The 17764-nt window shown below is 31.3% G+C and overlaps 1 long non-coding RNA gene across 1 annotated transcript; it reads left to right on the forward strand.

Annotated features, from left to right (window-relative positions):
* Window positions 1-16325: 16325 nt before the first annotated feature.
* Window positions 16326-17493, forward strand: LOC120155604. The gene is made up of 3 exons (XR_005518984.1): window positions 16326-16397; window positions 16603-16680; window positions 17216-17493. It is a non-coding gene; the product is annotated as an uncharacterized LOC120155604 (long non-coding RNA).
* The last annotated feature ends 271 nt before the right edge of the window (window positions 17494-17764 follow it).

The following is a 17764-nucleotide window of genomic DNA, read 5'->3' on the forward strand; positions in this document are numbered from 1 at the left end:
ACGAAAGATGAGGAAACTCAAGATCCTCTCGAGAATCATACCATTGAAGAAATAGAAGTCTCTTATCCAAAGGAATACAACTATGTCAAGGATGGTGAAATAATAGGTGATCCATCCAAAGGGGTAACAACTCGATCTTCTCTTAGAAATATATGTAATTATGTTGCATTTATTTCATGCATAGAGCCTAAGAATATTAAAGAAACATTAAATGATGAACATTGGATTATTGCTATGCAAGAAGAGTTAAATCAATTTGAGAGAAATAAAGTATGGACATTAGTTGAAAGGCCTAATAATAAGTCTTCTGTAGGTACTAGATGGGTATTTAGGAATAAGCTTGATGAAAGTGGTAATATAGTGAGAAACAAGGCTAGACTTGTTGCTCAAGGCTATACTCAAGAAGAAGGCATAAATTATGATGAAACATATGATCCCGTAGCTAGGATGGAAGCAATTAGAATTTTATTAGCATTTGCATGTTTCAATGAATTTAAATTATATCAAATGGTTGTTAAAAGTGCATTTTTAAATGGTTTTATAAAAGAAGAAGTGTATGTGGAACAACCTCATGGTTTTGAAGATTCAAAATTTCCAAATCATGTTCTTAAATTGACAAAAGCGTTTTATGGTTTAAAACAAGCTTCTAGAGCTTGGTATGAAAGATTGTCAAACTTTTTAATTGAAAAAGGTTTTTCAAAAGGGAAGGTTGGCACTACATTGTTTTTAAAGCATAAAGGTAAATATTTATTGGTAGTTCAAATTTATGTTGATGATATAATATTTGGTTCTACTAATGATGTTCTTTGCCAAGAATTTTCTAAGCTAATGGAAAGTGAATTCGAGATGAGCATGATGGGGGAGCTCTCATTTTTCTTGGGACTCCAAATCAAGCAAAGAAAATGGATCTTCATAAATCAAGCTAAGTACATCAAGGATAGGCTCAAGAAGTTTGGACTGGAAAATGGGAAACCTCATGTCATTCCAATGAGCTCATCAACAAAGTTTGACAAAGATGAAGGAGGTAAATGTGTGGATGTTAAGTTATATAGGTCAATGATTGATTCTTTGCTTTATCTAACCATAAGTAGACCGGACATCATGTTTAGTGTTTGCTTATGTGCTAGATTTCAACCATGCCCTAAGGAATCACATTTACTAGATGTTAAGAGAATATTTAGATACCTTAAGGATACTCCTAGTTTACGACTTTGGTATTCTAGAGACTCTAGCTTTAGGTTGCATGCCTTCTCTTATGTGAATTATGGAGGATGCAAAATAGATAGGAAAAGCACCTCCGGTACTTGCCAATTCCTAGGAAATATGTTGATTTCTTGGTTTTCAAAGACACAAAATTGTGTTGCATTATCTACCACTGAAGCGAAATTCATTTCAGCCGGTAGTTGTTGTGCACAAGTTTTATGGATGAAACAACAACTTTTTTATTATGGAATTGAAGTAGGTACTATTCCTATCAAGTGTGACAATACTAATGTTGTTTGTCTCACTAAAAATCCCATCCAACACTCTAGAACTAAGCATATTGAAATTAGACATCACTTCATTAGAGACCATGTCGCTAAGAAGATGTAGTTCTAGAAATTATTGATACTTTGCACCAATTAGCGGATATATTTAAAAAACCTTAGACAAAGAAAGATTTTGGACACTTAGGAGATAATTAGGTTTAACTAACCTATCTTCACTTTGTGTTTAAATAATTTTAGCACTTTTAAATTAGACTTGAAAATGCTTACAAAATAACATTTTTGAATGCATTCCATGCTAATAGTTAGGGGGAGTTTATGATCTTTGGTGAAAATTAATTATATGTTCAAATGTAGTTTAAGGATAAAATTGAGTGATTGAACATGATTAATTTTCAATATATGAGTTGCCAATACCACTAGAGCTAATGTTAATAGTTAGGGGGAGTTTATGATCTTTGGTGAAAATTAATTATATGTTCAAATGTAGTTTAAGGATAAAATTGAGTGATTGAAAATGATTAATTTTCAATATATGAGTTGCCAATACTACTAGAGCTAAATAATTTAGCATTTTAAGTGTTTAAAATGGATTTTTGAAATTTTTGTGCATAATGCATCGATACACTATAAAGGTGCATCGATGCATCACTATGAATATGCATCGATACATCATGAAGATGCACCGATGCACTCCTTGAATGTGCATCGATGCACATTGTCGTGCATCGATACATCAGTCGGGTTTTGGGTATTAAATCCCTATTTCTCTCATTCCTTCAAAAACCCAAAACTTAACCCCTTGCCATCGTTCATCCCTCTCTCAGCCTATACTCTCTATTTGCTCAAAATCAACATTTAAAGTCAGAATCCAACTATTCTTCAACTACTAATCCTGCTTCTATTATCAAATCATGCAACACATCATCAAATTCTCACTTAAATCCAATTTTCAAGGTTACCTATCCCATTCCATTCCTTAAACCATGTCTAATCCAAAACGACCAAGGTCCTCTTCAAGTCGATCTAATCGCCCTCCTATTCCTCCTCCACCACAAAATCCAAACCCAAAGAACCTAAGTTAACCATTCTTAACTCTTGCTTCAACCAACCCGGTCATCGTAGAGTTGATTTATATGATAGGTTCGTTAGTCATTTTTAATCCTACAAAATTTGAGAGGAATGTATCCCTTCCATTCAAGCAATGAAGATATTAACTTTACATATCTTCCTGTTCTTCGTTCCTGGAAATTTGATAAATTGTGTCAAATTCAGCCCATTGTCTATCAGCAATTAGTTTGCATTTTTTACTCAAATGCAATTGTGTTCAAAATGTTAGTCAAGACGCTACCATAGATATACGATCCTATCTCTTAGGAGAAGTCCTTTTTATCAATTCAAAAACAATTGTTGATGTTTTCGGTTTAAATGATGATGGGATAGATAATGAAAAAGATCTTTTGGCTACTCCCTATAAGTCTAATGACAGTGTTAGTACCTTACGAACTCATCACGATCTTTTCTTTCATTTGATGATCTCTTGGTGGTTTAGACCATCCGGAGGTCGGTGCTCCAAACTTAGAGTCATAGATTTATGGTGGATACATTGTATCCAACATAATAAGAAAATTAATTTGAGACAAATTATCTTTGGTGAGCTTGTCGATACCGTAAACGTCATTCCCTCCAAAAATGTAAAAAACTTAGTTTACGGTTGTCTTCTTTCTAATTTTTTTATCAAGTTAGGTCTTAAGGTCTCGCTTAACTTTCCCATGCCTCTCCAAAACCAAATCAACCTAACTTCCTTAAAGAAAGCCAGATGGAAACAAAATAAGGTAACGGGTCAATGGGAATATAGACCCACTGAGCAAACTCGGGAGGTAGTTCTTCACGAGCTCCTCCTGCACCTAGTTCTTCTCGTGCTCCACCGGCACCAGCTGCGGACGATGATCCATAGTTTCAACAGCTTATACAAGATATTGACGATCACGTACCAGACGATGAGCCAACACCGGAATTAGCACAACAAGAGAACAAATGCCTCCATATTTTTTATCATTTATGGAGTCATTTGATATGAGGTTTGCTTCCATGAAATCTCAACTAACTGAGTTTCAACGGGAGATGCGTGAATGTATAGATGCTCTCACACTTGAAGTACGAACACATTATCCTCCTCCTCCCGATCCTACTATGGAGTAGACCTTGCCTTGCTTTGAGTTTTGTTTGGGTTGAACTTAGAACTTGGATTGTTAAACATTTTGATGTTCTTGGATGGTTTTTATTTTGGATGTTTTTGTGGATGTTTGAATTCTTATATTTTGTTTGAATTTGAACTTAATATTTATAAGTTATTGCATCATATTATGACCAATTTTCCATTTCACATTTTTTATTATGAATATTGATGGAACTAATGGCTAATCTCTCTTTTGATTGTGATCTTAGCAGCTCAAGCAATATTTATAAATATCAATTGGCTATGTTTCAAAACTATTTCTTTCAACTATTTTTAATAGAGTCTTTTTGATTTAACAAAAAGGGGAAGAAGATGTATCATAGTAAGGGGGTAATTTTCAAATTTGATTTCAAAAATGATTTTCTTAAAAATCTTAAAATTACTCAAATGTTTTGTTATATCAAAAAGGGGGAGATTTTTGAAAACATTTTGATGTTTCGATATAACAAATTAAGATAAATAAATTTTAAGATTTTACAAAAGATTTTCTAAGTATATTCTATATAATTATTCGAATATCAATATATTACTCCAAGTATTTCAAAGTTCAATTTCAATCCTTACTAAAGTGTAAAGTTGTGTTTTATACTTAAAATATTTTTGAAACAATTTTCACAAAGTATTTCGAACAAAAAAATGAGCCAAAAATAAAATTTGTGAAGGGATGCACCGATGCAGTCATTGATGCATCGATGCACTCACCATTTCGAATGCATTTTATGCATCGATGCACAGACCATGCATCGATGCACTCAGGCTTGTTTGAAACATCGAATGCATTTTATGCATCGATGCACCTTTAGTGCACCAATGCACTAAGTGTTCCAACGGTCGAAATATTTGAAATTTACACTTGATGCATCGATGCACCTTGACTATGCATCGATGCACACACTCTCCCAACTGATTTTATTAATTGTTTTCATACTTAAACGACTCTATTGACTCCACTAATCATCCCCAACGTTCAGAATCAATTGAAGGTGTATTTAAACAAGCTTTGGAGTCATTGATCAATAACAAGAAACAAGAATCAAGAGAGAATCAAAGAGAAAGCATCAAACCTTAAGTTTGAGCAATTTCAAGCCAAATTTCATTCAATATTCATCATTGCTTTCAAGAACACTTTTTGTGCTCAATTATATTATTCTTTAGTATTCTTTCTTTGTTCTAGAATTGTGCAAACATATTTCCTTGTGAGATTTTCTTGTAAGTTTACAAAATTTGTATTGTTCTCTTTGGGAGAGAGTGAAGAATTTGGGGTATAATTCTTGAGGGAAATGTAAGGTTACTCTTTGTCCTTAAAAAGAAAGACAAATTAGTGAATTTTTGGAAAATCCTTAGTGTGGATAGCTAAGGTTGTGGACGTAGACTTTGGTTGAGAAAGTCGAACCACTCTAAATCGTTGAGCAATTATTTTCAATTTTCTGCAAAAGCTTCCACCAAAATTTTAATTGTCAATTCACCCCCCTCTTGGCTATATTCGTTGATCAATTAACTCAACAAAATCTGATTATAACTATTGTGGATCTGATTATAACTATTTTTTGACGATTTCCGTGACACAATTTCTCTTCCCAATGTGAAACACATTAACTTAAGCCATTGATATCTTTAATATCAAATATCCAATTGGAATCGAAGTATCCTTCTAAGACTACATGATCTCTGGATTAATACAATCCATAATCTTGAGCATATATGAGATATCTCAATTCTCTCACAATTGATTTTCAGAATTTTGTCATTGAATTACTTGTGAATCTGCTTAAACTACTCACAATGAAAGTAATAGCTAGTATAATTCATTTAGACATTTTAGGACCATTGGATATTCAATTTGGTTAACATTTTAACCTTTGTTTTTGAACAAATGTAATACCCTAAATTCTATGCTTGCAGTTTCATGTTTACTCGAGAGACATGTGAACCTCATGAAGTTTATAATTAGAGTCTTTGAGTTAAGTTGGGCTTAATTGGGTTTGGAATCGAGCCCAAAAGGTTTATAAAAATGGGATATTAAATATAATGCAAAATATGAATGACTAAAGGTGTAATTTTCCCATTTATGAAAATATGAGAGTTTTATATCCTCATTCATCTTCTTCTCTTCGTTTCTCCTCCTCATTTCCTTCTCCTTCTTCCTCCTAAGTGACATAGCTTCAAGGTAAGATATTTAAGCATCTTTCATGCTCCCTTTAGGCTTAAAATTTTTCCTTAATCTTTCCAGCAACTTTTTGGTGATTCAACTTTTTTCCATGTTTTGGGCAAGACGAAATGAGTGGTGGGCATCCTAGGTCAATGAGAAGGTGAGAGTAAGTGTTCGAGCTAAATGCGCTTCATTTCAGATTCCCTAGGTAAGGTAGTATATTTCTTATCCTTTGTTGTGTTATGTGCTTCATAAACATGATGTTTTGTTGGGGATTTGGGTTTTGAGCATATTTAGGGGGTTCTGCTTGATTTATGTATAGATGACGTTTTTGTGGTAAAGGTTATGGTGCTAAATAATTCTAAATAGCTCCCCTAAGCTTTAGAAGTTATTTGAGACCAACTAAAGTGTTTAGGAGAATCCTTGAGTGTTTCTCGAGCTTATTTCTTGGTTTTCTAGGTTAGAGTATCGATACTATATGAACAATATTGATATTGGATTAGTATTTTATAAGGGGAGTATCACACTCTAGATAGTAGTATCGATATTGCAGCCCTAATATCGATGCTGATGGTAACATTATCAATATTGGGGGTTAAAGTTCCAATCCAATAGTCATTTTTGGTATCGATATTCATAGGGGTATCGATACTTGACCCTAGGGTATCAATACTGCAAGTAGAGTATCGATACTTCCCACTCTGGATGGTTATTTTTGACCTCGTTAAGGCTCGTAAGAGTCAAGGATGATATGAAATGGTAGAATTTAGTTCCCGGAGTACTTAAATGGCCAAATGGGCCCATAACCACTCATAGGAGTAGGTTAAAACCGAAGTAATCATACCAAACATAATACTTCTAAGCTTCTTCAATCGAACACATATTGAGTAATCATAAACAAATGATCATTTCAAAAGATGTGACTGTGAGTGAGACGATGGACAAAGTGACTAGAGTGATAGTGGAAGGCAAGTACTACATGGATACCTATAATTAAAGATATGTAAATTACCTTACCGATTTAAGGGTGAACCAATGAGAAGTATGATGAGAATGACTATAGAGTCATTGTCAATGAACTATACCAAGTGAGTAGTAATGATTATGAATTGCCTTAAGGCATAAAACACTAAAAACTATTAAGCCCTTGCATAACGTTCTAAGAGAGAATGAATGAGATGGTAGTGGGTGAGGGAACGATCTCACCTACTATGTTTTAATTGATAATAATGATAAGATAATAATGTGATAATTTAATGATAATGATAACTGTTTCATAATCATAAGAACCTTATGATGTAAGATTCTATAAGATTAGCCTATGTATGACGCTCGGGAAAAATCAAGGACACTGAGTTACTTTAGTAGTATGAAGATCATCTTGTGTGTACAGAAATCTAGATATATCCAAGTCAGTGCAAGAGAACTTTAGTCACTAGTTGAATGTTGTATTGCTGCTATGTGACCTATACACATTCTGAGTACTCTAGAGGAGCAAACTAACCTGGCAAGGTGCCGATGTTGTGTGACCTAGACCTATCCTGAGGTAACAAGGAGATGCTGATGTTATGTGATCCAGATCTTGCCTAAGTTACTAGTAGTAAGCAAATAAGGGTGTGAGTTCCATAATGTTATGTGACCCCGAGCTACACCATGATGCTTACTTGTTTTTGTATGATATACCTGACGTCTTTGTGATACCATGTACTATAATTGCATGTTGCATGATTTTGCACTGTAGGATGATACTGAGGTTAGAGATCTAGTGTATGTTTACTTATGGTCAAGCCCTTAGCTGAGACTAGGGGAAGCGTGAGACTTACACTAAAGAGGCAAAACTATTAAACCTTAAGTATGTAGTACTTGATAGGATCATGAATGTACCTATTTCTCTTCCATGTCTTTTGGTATGCTTATTTTTACGATATTCATATGCTACTCTAGATTAGTGATTATACTACTAGGCTTTGTAAGCTTATTGTTCAAATGTATTCCTTCGTAGGTTAATATATCGAGTCATTCAAGGAGCACTACCTTATCAAGATTTACAGCATTCCTCCTAGGGTGTTGTTTGGTTATTCGTGGTGGAAATGTGTATTTACAGGACTCTTACTTATGTATTATGATTTGCAAACTTTGAGTTGTATTAGTTGTTTTAAATTGTATCATGGAGCTCCGATTTATAAAAATGACTTTATTACTATTATTAATGTATTTTTAAAAATATATGATGTTTTTAAATAAAAAAAATGGTTAGCCACTTTAGTGGTTCTGTGTGACATTTAAATCCTATAAACTTTGGGTCAGGTCGGATTAGGGTGTTACATTTAATGGTATCAGAACATCAGGTTGTTCAGTCTTAGGACCCAGTGGTCAAGTTATAGTAAGGTGTTAGTGAATATATGTCCCTAGGTACTGAAAAAACTCTTATAAGACTAGAATCGTGATGGTTTTTCCCCCTTTATTTCTATGTTTATAGAAGTGGTGATAGTTTTGGATTCCGAAAGTAGTCTTGATAGTAGAATGGAGAGTCGTGTCTCTTATCCTAATAATTATAGCGATAAGTTCCTATCTAGGGTAGAGGATCACAAGGTTTGGATGTTTGTGAGAATCATTAAGCCGGCATTCTTTAAAGAATTTATTTCCAACTCTAAGAGATTTTGGACGTTTTTTCGTAAAGCTAAGACTGCTCAACCGGTTGTTCTGAGTTTGACAGCACCGATAGAGTCTATGTGAGAATAAAGTTTAAGACTTGAAATTGTACAATTTAGTTGATGATGACTCGATTTCCGGTGACCTTTAGTTGAGAGAAACCATGAGGACTTTGAATTAGATTCATTATACCTCCGAGGGTAAACTAGAATATGACTCTGCTTTGTTCAAGGGTAACGTTATCGACTAATGAGAGACTATAGAGATGACTTTATAGTTCAGGATGCCTATGTGTGACCAGTCTCTAATGAGTGTAAGGACAAACATATTGATGGAGCGTATGAGAATGTTTGGAGGAGGTAGTTCTTCTAGCCGGTTAAGGAGATTGTATGACATTGGTTAAAGAACCTTTTAATTCCAAAACAAAATTGGAAAAAACATGCTCTATTTAAGGAAAAATATTTCACATGTGGGTTAAAATATTCGTAAGCCTGCAAAGAGCCTGACTGTTCGGACATTCACCTTACTCGCATCGTAAACGTCTGCACATGTATGAATCAACAATTGGTTCACATTTTCCTCAACAAAATTTGGATCGATTTTTCATTTGAATCTCCAAAATTATCGATTTTTTTCTAACATAAATTTTTATGACGAAAATTTTATATAACGTCACAAAACATATTGGTATGTGACATTTTTTCTTTTCGTAATATTTAGTGATTAATTATATATGTTTTATGAGAAATTTAAAAATGATTATTGATTTTCATCATTATATATTTGGCGCCAAAATCTTCCCTCCAAAAGATTTGGTGGAAAATTTTTAATGACTATTAGACAAAATGATAACATTGTAAAATCATCTCCAGTGAAAAAATGTATTAATGATGATTCGATTTGAGTTAGTGACACTTCACATTTGTCACTAATAAATTTTATTCGTGATAATTTGATTTGTCATATTTTATAAGACATTAAAAGTGACATTTTATTATTGTCACAAAAAAATAGTCTTATCATGAAGAAATCAATTATTTGTCACTAATTGTTATTTTTTTATATGATGATTTTAAAAGACTTCATGAAATTATTTCACTTAATGTTTTGCATAAAGATTTTTTTTATATCTTATTGTGACTAATTAAAAATATTTTTAGTGACCAATTTTCAAATGCTTTTAATTTTAAGCTTAAAGTTTCAATTGTTAAAAAATAAGATAATCTAACAACATTAATGAAGAATGCAATTTGATGAAATTTTTAGTTTTTTAATTCTAATGACATTATTATGTATTAGATTATCTCAAGTTCAAAGATTTTATTTTAAAGAAAAACATAAAATAATAAATTGTGAATGAGAAATGATCATATGATTTTCGTTTTACCATTATACTTCTATAATTTCCATAATGTTACATTAGAGTGTTTAGGAAAAAAAATAGACACTTATACATGATCATAAAATTACCCATAAAGCTTCAATAGATTTAGATATATATAACATCAATAATTTTCAAATATAAAATATTAGACTTTTAATAAAAATTAAATAAAATGAAAAAATGATATTATAAAAAAATTAATACAAAAACTTAAATTATAAAACTCTTAAAATTATCAACCCAATAAGCTTTAACATAAATAACTTCATCGGTCTTTGTACATAAAATAACAATTACACATTCGTACCGAAACAACATAACTACAAAGTATGTTCTATATCAATATCATATTCATCATATCCAATATCAACCCTTTCATCTTCATTCTCTTGATCAGTGTCAACTAAAATATCCATATTCCCTACAATATCATAGTTAATAACATTTGCAGTAGTCATTCTTATTTAAAGATACTTTTTTAAAAAAAAAATTGTATTTTCATATTATGGTCATAATTCAATATCTATATCTACATTAGAGATTTTATCATTTTCAACCGTTTGTATATCTGGAACAACTTTATAGCCATTAATATAATTCAATTGAATAATATCATCTAAGACACCATCAAAATTAATTTAGTTCTCATCGTAATTACATTCAATTGTTACTCCACTATTTTGACTTGTCAAATGTTCATCACGTTCTTAATCCCACTAACAACAAAATTTGTATACTTTTAAGGACCATAAGTTAAATAAAGTAATTAACATATTCTTTCTCAATCTTGATTAAACCTACAATTTACATAAAATATAATAAGTATAAAACATAATATGAAAAACATATATAATAACATATACTTATATAACTTCTAAACCATAAAAAATACTCTCTCAATTTTTCTTCAATACACAGTGAACTTTGCAATTGAATCTCCATTTTATGTTTTTTATTTCAATGAACATAAAATAAGTCAAAAGACATTAAAAGTGAAACTTACTTGAATGAGTAAATATTAATTAGAATACTTACTTCATATATGGTTCAATTTTATCACAATTTATCAATATATACTATTACTTCATTTCAAACTTTTGTTTAGACAAGAAATTTTTCCCATCATCATCAATTTTATCTCGTCGATTAAATTTTGTCTCGAAGAGAGATACATAGGATAAAAGGTCAAACATTTGATTAAAATATATGACTCTACTATACATCCTTCTAGACGAGCCTTATTTCGTGTATATGTCTTGGCTTACCTAAACATTATATATACAAAAGAAATTGTTATGTAAAAATAAATTTATAACAATATTATAAATTAATTTAAAATATAAAAAAATTGTCTAGAAGGAAAAATGACCATATACTATATATAGAGCTCATAATCCATTCATTTCTTGTTGAAATTTTTCCACGTATCTCAATTTGTTTGACGCCTTAATGTATCATCATCAACAAGTCTTTCTACATGTTACTACTTATTTTCCGCTATGCTCTTTTGCATAAACACCCTCTAGAATCTTAGTTTTAGTGGAAAATAACATATGACTTTTCATGATATTTTCTTTTCAACGATATTCTATCATGATGTTTCACATTTGGAATAACTTTATCTATCTTTGAATTTTCCCTAAATAGAACATAATTATAACTGCATGAATGAATTGGTATGTAGATAAGTCATATGTCCCTCGGAACTTTAACTATCCCATAATATGATGATGGAATTGTACTATTTGAAAAAGTCTCTGTCAATAGTCTCAATATCATATTTATTTCAAGAGTGTTAGGCTAGTAGATGGTTAAGTTTTGGTTTGGGCTTGAGCCCAACAAGGCTTAAAAAGAGTGTTTTTGAGTTGAGTAATATAGAAGAGAGACTAGGAGTGCAATTAACCTCAAAATTATTTCAAAGGTTGAATATCAATTAAGGTTGGTGATGCAATAAGGAAGACTCTCTCTCTCATCTTTTTCATTTCCCTTTGTCCTCGTCTTCCAACCTTGTCTTCTTCATCCCTTTCAAACTCTCTCATTCTTATCCTTAAGACCAAGTTAAAGTTAGGAAATTGTTGCTCAACATCTCCACTCTGAAATTGTGAAGGTAAGATCCAAAATCACCTCTCCAAGAGCTTCATTTTAAGCTCTCAATTTGGTAGTTTGGCCATGGAAGCTTGAGTGAAAGTTGAGTGGGGTTTTGAGTTCTAGAACCCTTAGGACTCCAAATCCATTTTGGAAGCTTAAAGACCATATTTCCAACCTTCTTAGATCCTTAAATGAGTTTATAACTCACTTTTTTGATGTGTTCTAGTAAGAGAAGAAAGTGAAAGCTCCAAGGGAAAAGGCAAGGAGAATGAAGTGCTTGGGTGATTTTGAGGTTTTTTTACAACTCTTAGGAGTGAGGTAACACATTTCTAACCTTACCGTACTGCTTGTAGATCAAAATGCTAAGCTTTGATGCATGTTGTGTGTATAAGCCTTTGTTTGCACTTGGAAGGGGTTTAAGGCATGAAAGGGGTTTTGTTATGTATTTTAAAGATAGGTAGTGATATTATAACACCCAAACATTCATCTTGTCCCTAGAAATAATTATATGAAGTTGGTGACTTAAATAGGCATGTCCCAACGAACTAGTGATTTTTCCAAAAAGGATCGATCGCTTACCAAAAAGGATCGATCCCTTGACCGAAAGAATCGATCCCAAACTCTCTGTTGTGCAATGGATCGATCCCTTTCCAAAAGGATCGATCCATCGAGAGAAATGATCAATCCATTTTCTAAAGGATAGATCCCTCGGGAAAAGAATCGATCGCTCTAAATAAAGGATCGATCCCTTCGTTGTTTTGCCAATGGAAAAAGGTGGAATTCCATTCAATAGAGGTCTAAAGTGTTATGAAATATTGTCTTTGCCTCAACATGTTTGAATGAGTTCAGTTTGGTCCATAGATTGATTTACCCAATTACTTAAACCTTAAATCCGAAAACTAATGATAATGATCAAGCTCGACTAATAACACTACGAAATAAAGTGACATAAAACTAGCATTGTTTGATGCTCGAGGAACCGACGAGGATGCTCGAGTTACTTAACAACGTGAGTGTTTACGTGTATAAAATATCATTTAGAAGTAATGATCTTCCACCTCATTTTGAGTTCTAACATGTACATTTATGTATTTTTTACAAGGATACGTGAATTTACATTTTGATCTCATATTGTTTTCGACAAATTTAATGAAAGATGAAACACTTACAATGTAATTCGCAGAATATTTGGACTTCTATCATCCAAATTTTGTTCACGATGCTAATTTATCATAATACAAAATATAAAATATGTTAAAGTACAAGATCAACAGTTAAATTAAAAAAATGATCAATTTAAAGTTAAAACACGACCATAAGGTACAATCAAAGTGCAATGATACGTCAAAATAACATAATACAATTTCAAGCCCACTCCATTCACAAATACACACCCATTTACAATATAGATTTTAGTTCTTAATTAATAATTATAAAACAAGGATGCTACAGACTGAGTCTGAGGACTAAGATTGTTATGTTTGACAGAAAATTTGACAGAATATGACATTTCATTTGAGCCGAAACACAGTAGAGGGAAACCTTTTCTAATATAATAAATTTATTTTATTTTGTATAATATGGGACACATCATTAATTTTAATTATTAAATTGATTAAACTATAAATAAAATTATGAAAGATTTATCATCAAATTTTCAATTTCTTGTTAACACCAATCAAGAACATTACTAGTTTTTTTTTTGTCTCATTAACAATATAAAATAATCTCACACCCAAACGTAACTAAGATTGAAACCCAAAGATGTAGTGAGGTTTCCAAAACTACTACCACGATCTGAATAGTGAGAACCTAATGGATCTATAATTATATATTTGGATACAAGACATCAAACTACCTTTTCTTATTGATTTCTGCACACTAATAAATATAAAATTCATTTGACATCCTTACCTTGTGATTGAAAATCAAATTGCTCGTCTGATAATTCAGTAACAACTAGCTTTGTTCTTTCATCTTCAAACTTCAAATAAAACTGGTGAATTAAGTGAGAAAAATAAAATTATTAAAAAGAGAAAAAAAAATAAAAGATTCAATATATAGATATAGCACAAAATTTAATTAAAATCCAGAAAGATAAAATCTCTAAAGTAAGAGAGATACCAGCTATAATCTTAAAAAGATTAGTAAAATTCATTACCAATCACTTAGAACTGCAATTTGGATCACAATCTACATGTTCATATAGCAGTCATACTCGTAAAATATACACATTCAGATAAACATATGTATACAGAAATATACTCGAGGATATCGCAGTACAAAAACACAATTAAAAGTGAAAGAAAAGAAATACTAAAACATTATAAAAATATGTCAAAGGATAGACAACATTTACGACACAAACAAAATATGTCGAACCTTACAAAAAAAAGTATTAAATTATAATTTTTAATATAAATATTATTTCAGTTATGAATGATATTTTTTTAAGATAAAATGATAGAGTTGCAATTCTCTCCGGTTGAAGAAGGACCAACACTAAGACTATAGTAGATAAGGTACTTGATACAAGATCGAGATACATTCTGGAGTTTGGATATGAGCCGAAACCTATTAAAAAAATTCAAATGCAGATATAATCAAATTAAAAAATGTTTGAAGAATAAAGAAGACGAACTTAACAATCATACATTGAAATTTGAACCGATTCAAACCCAAATGAAGATCATGACATCTACTTTGTCAGCTGCCGAAATTCAAGTGTCACCACTTCAATAGTCGGTAAACAATATAGTTAATTAAATAAAAATTATTATATAATTTTAATTGTGTTACCTAATGTTAATTATTTTAGGGTAAACTACTCATTTGACCACTTAACTATGTAGCCCTTTTACTTTTGTCACCGATCTTTCATATTTATCAATCACACCACTTAACTATTTAATTTATTCAATCATACCACTAGCCGTTAATATTTGACGAAAATATTGAGATGTGGTAGTTAAAAGAATTGATATATTTTTACATTTAGTCCTTAATATTTATATATTCTCTCAATTTGGTCATAATTTAAATTTAATTTAATAAATTAACCATTCAATCAAGATCTGACATATGTCAGCAAATGAACATGACACGTGTCGTTAGTGACACGTTTCAATGCATGATTGGATGATATTTTTTATTAATTTAAATTTATTTAATTAAATGGTTTTTCTATCCAACCAGTAGGTGACACGTGTCACCACCTGATTTGCTAGAAAATAAAGGGAAAGAAATTGCTCTTGGGTGGAATCGAATCAATATCTAAAGGATGGATAAACAACACCCTAACCACTGCACCAACCATCCCCAATGGTTTATTACTTACATCTAATCGAAAATAGAAGCAAAAATAAATTAGAATTAATTTTTTTAATATTTGATTCAAGCAAAAAAATTAATATTTTTATTTAAAATATTTTTAAAGTCGTTAAATTTATATATTGAGAGAATATATAAATATTAAGAAATAAATGTATAAATATACCAATTATTTTAATTACCTCGTCAACATTTTCGTCAAATATTAACAACTAGTGTTTAATTGAACAAACTAAATAGTTAATGGTATGATTGACAAAATTGAAAGATCGTGCAAAAATAAAAGGACTACATAGTAGTGATCAACTAAGTAGTTTACCCATTATTTTAATTTATAGCTTCAAATGATACCACAAACTTGTCATCGAGAGAATCATCATTGACACAAAATTTTAATTGAGATTCTTGCAACAAATTATTCTACACGTCATATGGTGATATTATTTTTATTTTCTTTAAACATTTAAGTGACTTTATATTTATAGAAGTGGAACTATTATGTTTTTTAGTAAAATTTTTATTTAAATTTTTGTTATTTTGAAATAAGTAAATTATGTTATTTTTTGTTTAGATGAGTATAAATAATTATATTTTTAATATATATTATCAATAAAAAAATGTGATAATTCTTTGTTTTATCACTATATTAGTGACGATTGTATAACGTGACCTTATCTATAATCATCATTCATAATATTAGGTAACTATATATCAGAATAGTAGTTTCAAGTAACTTGTTCTAGTTTAGAGTGAATAATAGGCCTTTATGAAGAGTTAGGCCAAGTTAGAGTTTGGTTGGACTTGGTTTTGGGTCCATATAGACATAAAAATAGTATTTTTTTTGAATTTGAGTTCAGAGGATGAGAGACCAAGAGAGTAATTATACCATTTATATTTTGAAATGATGAATTCATTAATTGTGGGCGATGTAGTGGTTGAAGAAGGGGTACAAAGTTGTTCCAGCTGTTCTCATTTTCTCCACTTATTTGTTTTCATCTCATTTTCTTTTCTCTCTTCTTTTTCCTCTTAAGAGTTATCAAAGGTGAGAACTTGATTTGTCTTCTCAAGGTAAGTATTGTAATATCCTTTTCTAGAGCTCTCATTCAAGCTCTTCATCTTTAGGTTTGGCAATGGTGGCCAAAGTAGGGGTTTTAGAGGGGTCTTGATTTTTAGAGCTTTCGGAGGCTTTAACCCTTAGAAATAATGTTTTTATTCCTCTTAAGCCTTTAGATAAGTTATTAACTCATTTCCCTTTATTGTTGATTAATAAAAGAGGTGGGTGAATACTCCAAAAGCAAAAGAAAGGAAATTTGGTGCTTGGATGAACTTGGGGTCATTTTTTAGTACTAAGGTAACATGCCTATAACCCTTTTATAATGCTTGTAGATCAACATATGTAGCTTACTTGCTTGTATGAGTGCATGCGACATTTTAGGTGCATTTGTATTCTTGAAAGGGAAAAAGGTAATTTGATGTTGTTCATGCATAAAGAAATGACCCATTGAACCTCTACCACCCTAGATGAATAATATCAGTATATTAAATGTAAAACACTTGAACACATTGAATGATCTCAGTAGTAGAAGAGAACATTGTTCTTTCTAATGATTTAGATTCGAAGAATTACATCTGTAAGGTGTATGTACATTGTCAATACACTAAGAAAAATTTTGAACCATGCATAATAACAAGGTTATATAACCCAACAAAAGTGAGAGATTTGAGGTACTTAGTACTTTTTGTATTGTTAACTAGATGATATTTCATGCAGACATAGACTGTAAAAATTCTCAACTTTTTCGTACTGCAATGCGTTCAGTTGATGTTCTGCTATATATCTATCTTTGTATTTTAATTAGAACATTTTATTTCTCCATGATACTTAGAGTTTTGCAGCAAAGTGGAGAACCGACCACTATAATTTAACCAAAGATACTAACAATTCCGTTGCCCATACAACATTCGAAGAGTCGAGTTCAATCCCATTGAAGAAGTAATTCACAGAGCGGCAAGACTTGCCTTAATTTGTTTGGTCAAAAATCAGATTGATTAGGGTTTCCTTTAAAGATTTTCCAATACCTGCATGGAGACAATAGTAATGGGGGGAGCAGCAATTGACTAGTGTAGCTACACTAGATATGTTATGGCTATTAAATTATTACGCTCCCCACCAATGATCTTTGTTGTATCCCGCTAAATATCCTTCGCGCATATTATTTTCTCCTCTCATATCCCGCCAGTATTCTGGACATAAAAAGAACTCCTCAGTATTAAAGATTTCGAATGTTCCTAGGTTTGACACTAACACCAAAAATCAATTTATAAACCTTTTTAGGACGAGATCTTCCTCACCAATCTTTTCCCTTCCTTTACAACACTAAAAAAACCATACAATTTTAATTGTCTATAATTTTACTATTAATAACTCGATTATC

This window comes from Hibiscus syriacus, unplaced genomic scaffold (assembly GCF_006381635.1).
Source record: "Hibiscus syriacus cultivar Baekdansim isolate YM2019G1 unplaced genomic scaffold, ASM638163v2 tig00111199_pilon, whole genome shotgun sequence".
Taxonomy (NCBI): domain Eukaryota; kingdom Viridiplantae; phylum Streptophyta; class Magnoliopsida; order Malvales; family Malvaceae; genus Hibiscus; species Hibiscus syriacus.